Here is an 8,811-nt window from a genome sequence, read left to right as displayed (position 1 = left end):
GATTGGAGGACTTGTGGCCTATATATTGAGGCCTAGGTAGTCCATGATTTTCATCTTCTGATTGAAGATCATCAGAGTACAGAGAGAGCAAGATAGCTATTGAGGTGATTCTTTTTGTATGTTGAAGAGGATTTCCACATGATTGATAATATAGTGTTGGGGTTTTATGTTGGTGCTTTCCCCAGTGATATATTCTGTGTTATGTGTGATTGATTTCTCTTGATCAGTTATGCATATTTCTACTTGATGTTGCTCATGAATTCGATTATGATTTCGCTTAATGTTTTGTAGAAGTAGAACAAGTATTATGCTTCAGGACATTACATATATCTGTTTCTTCTACAGGTGAAATTTCTACATGGTATCAGAGCTATCTGATTTGTAGAAAAATTTCTACATGGTACTAGAGCATAGGTGATCAAGGAGAGAATAGTATACTGAGAGGAGATTTCAAAATTTTGAGTTTTGGGCTGAGAGTTTGCAGAGTAGATCTAAAAATTTATGTACAAAATTTTTAGAAATAAATAGTAGATTTGGATTCCTTGCGGAAAAATACCCAAAATCAAAAAAAAAAATCGACTGAATCGGTGTTTAGATGAGGGAGATATTGGTGATTTAAAATTAGCTCTTTTTTTAGAAAATTTTGTGACGGCGGGAAAGTGGAAATAGATTGGTGTGCTAGCCAAGAATCTGTATGCACTTGAGGTACAAGATGCATGCAAAGGTTAGAGACTTGGTGGTTGAGAGGGAGAGTATATTACCTCTCAACATGCAGCGCCAGAAGAAGTCTTAGACAATTGTGGAGGAGCCACAACTGGTGCAGCAACTTCAAGAGGTTGTGGAGCAGCCACAACAGGGGAAGCTGAGAGGAGATCGAGTAGAGACATCTACTCATGCAGAGACCTCCAGTAGGGGGGAACTTTGAGCCGGGTGGGTTGAGGGATCATATACAGCCATACCTCCAGGTAGGAGGTGGGGCGATATAAAGTGATCCTCCCAAGGAGGAGGGGTAGGATCCTTGAGGTACCCAACCTCTTGGATGAGACCTTGCTACGGGAGCCCCGGTGTGGAGTAGCAAGAACTGACTGATTGGGTAGAGATAGATCAGATGGAGTGGCAGAGAGAGCGATAGTGCAGGGAATCCCAGGATAGCGCATAGCTAGCAGGCTGCAACAATGTGAGAGGCACAAGTGTTTTGCACAGTGCTAGGTGGCACAGAGAGGTGTGCAATGGTGCGAGATGCATGGAGATGTTACAGTAGCACAGATGTCAGAGAGGGAGCACTTGTCAGCAGCAGGTTGAGCTTCAGCATCAGAGTATGTTCCTAGCCCAACAGAGTGGTCAGTTGGGAGTGTTTTTGTTCCAAGTGTTGTTGGAACAAGTGGACCGGGTAGATGTGTTGCACGCAGAACATTCCAGAGTTACAAGATCGGGTTCGAGAGAAAGCCTTTCTTGTTGAGAGGGAGTGTTGAAAAATGTGCAACAAGAAATGCTAAATTTAGAATGTGCTAAAAATAGACATGCTAAAAATAGCATGTCTCAAAATAGCAGTTTGGCCAGTGAGGTCATTGGCCACATTGGGTGAGAGGTGAAACTGCTAAAAATAGAAAGGTCTAAAAATAGCATTTCTGGGTCCCTTCCTATTTATAGCAGTCCCTAGTCTATCTATAGGAAGTAAAATTAATTTTGGTCTTAACAACAGTTGGAAATATTAATTAATTAATTCAATTGAGTTAATTACTTAAGGAAATTCGAATTTGAAGTCTTTGTGAGCATGCACATGAGTTGTCCCACTGATTGAGGAATTTATCCTTAATTTCCTCCATTGATTGAGGGAATAAGTATGAGTTCTATAATGAGAGAATCAGTTGACTTAGTTCTAACTAGTCAAGTCCAGTTAGATTATTTTAACAAGTTGTTAAAATAATAAAATATAGTTTGTTAATGCTTGCATGCATGTGACAACTATTATTTTAGATAACTGAGGATTCACTCATGGATAACTGTTGCATGTCAGTTTTGTCAGAGACCCAGTTGAGATCAGATGTGGGACAATGTACTATTAGATGCTTGGATATTTCTAGTAAGTATTCCTTGCATGGAGAAGGATCTATTATAGGAGATTGGAGGACTTGTGGCCTATATATTGAGGCCTAGGTAGTCCATGATTTTCATCTTCTGATTGAAGATCATTAGAGTACAGAGAGAGCAGGATAGCTATTGAGCTGATTCTTTTTGTATGTTGAAGAGGATTTCCACTTGATTGATAATACAATGTTGGGGTTTTATGCTGGTGCTTTCCCTAGTGATATATTCTGTGTTATGTGTGATTGATTTCTCTTGATTAGTTATGCATGTTTCTACTTGATGTTGCTCATGAATTCGATTATGCTTCCGCTTAATGTTTTTTAGAAGTAGAACAAGTATTATGCTTTAGGACATTGCATATATCGGTTTGTTCTACTGGTGAAATTTCTACATCGTATCAGAGCTATCTGATTTGTAGAAAAATTCTACAGATTGTTCTGCTATTTTAGTGGAAGTTAAGTGGGGAATTGGCCATGCATGGTTTTCCAACTGCATTACAAAACCAGACTATTGTGAAGGAAACTCTTTCAATTATACTTCCAAAACTTCCTCTTCATATTCTTCTTGTACTTTGGACCTCTTTTCTGGTTGTTGATCTACCATTTCAATGTTTCATTGCTCAAGAGTTTTTCTCTTTAAATTCCTTTCCTTCAACAAAGGGGTCTCAATAGCAATACTTGATTGTTCTCCAATTTCACTTGAAGATTGATCTTGTAACAACTGATTACCAGTATGAATATCTTGATTTTCCAATTTTTCTAACTCTAGTATGTTATCATGTATGTAGGGCCCTGAGCCATCTTTAAGCCTTTTGTTAGAGATGACATGGTGAGGTCATAATGCCGTATTTATCCCTTTGTAAAATTCATATCTCGAAGCATGATATATAATTTTTCCATAGCTTGTTTAGTGTTGACATTAAAAGGCCCCATTTCCTTCTCATTTTTGAAAGTATACTCTTTGTGTCTGGAAACAAAGTGTGTTTGGTCCATGTTTAAGATCTATATTATTAATTCCAAAGATAAAAGTCTCATATGTAGAAAGAGTCGGAGTCGGCAGGGTTGAGTTTTTGCACCATATAGTCTGATCTCTATATAGTCTTAAAAAGGAAACCAATCCCCCACCTTTGAAAGTATACATTCTTTTGCTTCAAGAAAAATTCTAGGGGAAGACTGATCATTTAGGACAGTGAAGATGACATACGTGAAAGAGGAGAAGAACTGGGAAAAACCTTCATTTCGTTCTTTTTTCCTAATTACATTAATCCAATCAACGACTGGCTAAAGTTGCTTTTATGAATTTATCATGTTCAAATTGACATGGCTAAACTTATATGCATGTAAGTGTAACAACAAGTGAACTAGATGTGAAGGGTATCTAAAGTATCTAGTATTATCAAAATGCTAAAGTTGAAAGTTCATTGACTGAGCAAGATAAGTTGGGTTGTCTTAAGTGATTCCACACTGTAACATCAAGTTGAGAAAGCCCATGTATTTTTCATTTATTTTTTCAATGTTATCCTCCCAAAGAACAAACAAAATGAAAGATAAGGTTTGCTAAGCAACTTCAAATAATGTAGCTAAATGGTAGTGGTTTAGCTAGTTGAGGGATTGAGGAGGGTAGAATAAGTTTGAACAAGTCTTATTTGTCATTTTGGGGAAAATATCTGTAAGCTTGGACCAATGTTTTGTCAGTAAATTGTTGGGGTTTCTTAGTGACAGGGAATTGAAAGGAATTTCGAATAAGATCTGAGGTATTTTGACGAATATTATTACCCTTTCTATAAATTATAAAACCTTTCTAAGAGATGAAAGAAACTTTGAACCAACTAACAAATTCAGGGAAATTGTAAACGATAAGGGAAATCATATGAAATAACCCCAATTGGACTAAGTGGAAAAGGTCGTTTGACTCATTGAAGTGGTTTGTTAACACCAGAAAATCATACACATGTTTTCACAATCCAAAAGACGCTAAAAGACGTCCAACATAATGCACAAGTGAAGATTTTCTAGCTGAAGACATCATGAAGTTTAAAAATTTTAATTTCTCCTAAGGTATAAAGTTTATAAGGTTAAAAAATTGAGGACTCCATTGCTATTTATTCCATATCCTCGCACCGCACAAAATTTTCTTTGAAAGCCACGTGGTTGAGAAAATAGATGAGTCATTGAATTTGGGACCACTTCACACACTTGGAGGCGATTCCCTGACATAATCTCAATCTAGGACAACTGAATTTGAGAGGCCCTGAAGATATGCAACCCTCAATGGAATCATCTTGTCCTACTCGTGAGTCATTTTCATGCATGAACTAAGAGAGGGAAGATGGATCAACAATTCTATATAAACAAGACACGGGAGAACCAAAATATGACACAATTTTATGTTGGCCAAATTGTTATTAGATCAAACCAACATTCCATTGATGAAGCCATATAAAGTAAGAGCACTAGCATGTTGGCCATATTTCTTCTAAGAAATCCATCATCTTAGTGAGAGGAGAAGAGTCCACCATTAGAGAGTCTTCAAACTTATTTGAGAGAGAGGAGAAGCTTTCAAAGAGACTGAGGAAAAAAACCTTCTTGCTGAGGATTTTTGAGCACCATAACTCAAAAAATTCTCTTTAAGTGTTTAAGTTTCATTTATTGTATTTAAATTTTACTACCAAGAGTCAATAAAGGGAGCTTTTTCCATCATTTTGTTGACTTGTTTGCTCCATTAAGCATTTTTGTGTATTTATCTCTTTGTTTTATTTTATGTTTGTATATGCATTGTTTTCACCATTTGCAATGCTTTGTTTATCTAAGTTTGTTCACTAACAACACCAACTTTGTCTGTGATCCTTTGTAGGGAAAAACCAACTGCTAAGGAGGTGTCTTTTGGTACACCATTGCCTTAAAAACACTACCATAAGAATGGTGACCATATTGTTGTCTTTAATTTAATCTAAAGGTTGTGTTTGTGAGATCTTCTCTTTGCATAGTCGACCTACAAGGCATTCAGTACCTCTCTTCAATTTTTGCAGGACTTCTTGGACTTATTTTTAGTCAAGAAGCTTGACTGTTCAATTTTTTTTGTCGTCCCTGCGGCTTTTGTCCATACAAATGCGCGACAATGCAACTTTTGCCCATAAATCCGTGTGACATTGTAACTTTTTCCCATAAATTCGCACAATCATGTGACTTTTGTCTATAAATCCGCACGGTCGTGCGACTTTTATCCATACTGATGCTCGATCATGTACATGTTCACAGAAAACCAGCGGAAATTATAGAGAGCAACAAATTCTTCGTAATTTCACTTTTCTTAGGTGATTGACAACATTCAGTGAATTTCCCTCACCTATACAATTTTTTAATAGTCAGTTTAGATTTCTTAGTTGCTTTACTAATCACAATTAGTAGAGTAATTAGATTATATTTTATTTTTGTTCACAATCATCACATAGATTAATTAGAGGGAAAAGTAAGTGGCCATATTCCACACGTCTTCTTTTTCGAGTAATTTTGTTATCTTTCACAATTCACCTAGCTTAATCAGTAAAGGATTAAGTGGCCCATCATCCACAATTCTTACTACTAACCAAAGCATTCATTTTTTCATTTTTGGGACTAGGAGCAAGTGCTATTACATAAAGTAAGTAATCTCTGCTTTCGTTGCGTCTCTTAGATGAACCTGGTTTTGCATATGAAAAATTTCTTAAAGCACTTGAAGATTCATCTCCCTTGTTGAGATTCACATAATTTAAAAAGGAAAAGAGTAAGTGGCCCATTATCCACACCATATTTCTTTTTCAATTCAAGGAACAATGAAAACTTAGTGTAATTAGAAGGATATTGTGAAGGATCACCAGATATCTGCATCTTACCACACTTCGTATGTTCACTTGCATAACACACTAAGATTCTATAAGCTTTGTACTAGAAGGCACCCAGTTTCTGAAGCTTTGTGTACTTAGTTTATTTTTGGTTACAAAACCACTCCCTAAGTGAATAAAGACTCCTTAAAAATAACCATAACTTGAAACAACTAAGTTTCCCCACAGGGGCCACCAAAAAATTTATAGTTTAGGTTAAGACCATTTGGGGTAGGCATCCCATAAGTCGCCATGGTCATGTTACATCAATAAAACATAGAGTTTTATTTTAGGGTGCTTAAAATCCTTCAATCATCCCACGTAAAAGAATACTCGAGCATGGTAGAGGCCCGATTCAAAGGGGGTTCGACTTAGGTCCAGTGCATGCGGTACTATTTGGGCTACCTGACCTTTCTAGTGCTCGATATTGGTAACTGAATACCAAGAAGCTAAATACTTGAATGCTCACGTGGGACGAAGGTACTTTAATGGGAAAAATTTAGGGCATCCTTTCCCTATAGCTGACAGTGTGGGCAACACTTGAGCCTCATTTCCATTACCTTGGTTGATTCTTTGGCTGCTGGAAGGCCTCGCCATTTCTTTTGGGACCTTTCCCCAGGACTTATCAAAAGATATCTCCGCAAGGCCCAATTACTTTGAGAGTGGCAAGGATGAATAGGTCTTCTTAGGATTTTTTTTTTCACGTGAAAAAACAAACAAAAACCATTTTTTGATTGATTGATCACACAGGCTAAAGTTAAAGGGAAAGTAATGTTTTTATTTTTTTCTTTGTTTTATGTATGTGATTTTTTTTCTTTGAATAATCATCTCCTTCCCTTAGCATACACAAAGAATCACACCCCATGACTCCCCGTCGATCTAAACGCTTCTTAAACCTCCCCCCATTACTGGGAGGTATACCAGGTCTCCCACCATTTAGGTGAAGAGGACGTCACACAACCACAATTATATGGTATTCCTTTATTGGTGCATCTTTTATCGGGACCCCTCCTTATCAAAGCACACCCTTCATGACCCCACAATGGTCCCCGCATGCTACCCCTTTGGGGAGCCCACATACCACTCCTTCAGATAATCTGCAAGACACCCACTGAGGTAGTTCTCCTCACACTTCCCCACAAGGGACCCCTTTACATATAGTTGTTCAAAATAGTTTTTTAACGACGAACAAATTTCAGGTCCCACTTTTAGCTTCCTTAAATCTACTTGATTTAAGTTAGCTAACTAATGACCCTATAGCACATGGCCCCAATTGGCCACCCATGCCTACCAAATTACCTTCAAATGTTCCAAAATTCGAAGGTAAAAAAGGAGAAGATCTTGGAAATTATGTCATGACTTTTCACTTGTGGTATTCCCATAATAGCATCACAGAAGATACTATTCGTCTACGTTGTTTCAACGCACCCTTATGGGGGTTGCGACAAAATGGTACACAGGTCACCCATTTGGGACGCACAAAAACTTTGGTTCCATAACCACTGCTCTCCTCACATTGTTTTAGCTCCTGGTCTGACAAGATTCAGGCTTGGAACTCCTTACTCATTTCAAACAGACGCCAACTATACACATATCAGATCATATCCACGAATGATGGAAACGCAAGAGCTTGTGTAAGATTATTTGGAAGCAAAAATCCTCCTCGACCATTTTTTGAGATCTCTTACATCATAATTATTTAAAGATGTGGCTAATTCAAACCCACAAAATGAGGAAGAGGCCATCAACAAAGCTCAATAGTTAGAGATTATATACATCGATTTTGGATACATGTATCATGTGCTTCCAGACACCCTGTGCCTGCAAACTTATAAAGAGACACCAAGTGCATCCAATGTCGTTGATGGATTGATTGGGTCTTGTTGTAGCTGTTACAAAAACACCCAAAATTTTGGGTTACCCCCCTTTTGCTCTCCCTAAGCTATTATGGTTTTGATAAGGTTTTCAACTGGTTACTTTCCTCGCGACCCTTGTTGTCAAACCTTGCTGATGTGATCACTCACAATTCACACATTGCATCCATGCATCATGCTTTATCTCAGTTATAAACATTATGATTGCATTAATGTTTGGGGGTGTGTTGTTTCAAGGAGCATTGAGAGCCCCGTGACTTTGAAACCTATCCTCCTATAGTGTACTTTGCCAATTAGTGGAGGCACCTATGTGTGGATGGGCATGACTTTAATTTGGCTTTCCTTATGGTTGACCATATTAGGGTTTGGGAGAAAACCTATATTTCCAAAAGAAAGGTTCCCTCCATGTTTTAACATAATTCATATACCTCCGAGGGCGCATTCTCAGCAACATTGTTTCACATGATGGGAGGAATCATGGCATATCATATTCCCGTAGGTCCATTATTGGTTTCCCCATCTCAACATGTGCATTAGGGTGGCGATAATGCTACCTTTGCCTTGCACCCTCGTAACCCTAGGTTGACATGATTAATAGTTCAACACTTCGAAGCACTTGCTCTATAAGTACAACAACATATGATATCAGGATTGCATGCAATTATCAGTTCAAGTATTTGTTACCGATTAATATGATCCACAACACATTACTTCGGTTATTTGAATGGTTCCGTGTATACACATCAAGTGGATTGTTTTATTACCCTTATTATGATCATCTCTAATTAAATAATTATTTATTTTGTTATTTTGTTCTTTGAAGATTTTCAAATTGGAACGGTTGTGGTTACATATTTAATGAGGAGGACAAAATTAAACATATGTTATTTTCCGCTGGGGTGTTGGTATTGATTGCACAAGTTATTAGTTTATTACGAAGAAGGTGGATATGCTTCTCTCTCAAGCTTGGGATTGGATGCTTCAGCTGAC

Source organism: Pinus tabuliformis, chromosome 7 (genome assembly GCF_031772625.1).
Source record: "Pinus tabuliformis cultivar Carrire ecotype Pingquan chromosome 7, CPIR1, whole genome shotgun sequence".
NCBI lineage: Eukaryota > Viridiplantae > Streptophyta > Pinopsida > Pinales > Pinaceae > Pinus > Pinus tabuliformis.
The sequence above is the reverse complement of the archived record's forward strand: the minus strand, read 5'-3'. Positions refer to the sequence as shown.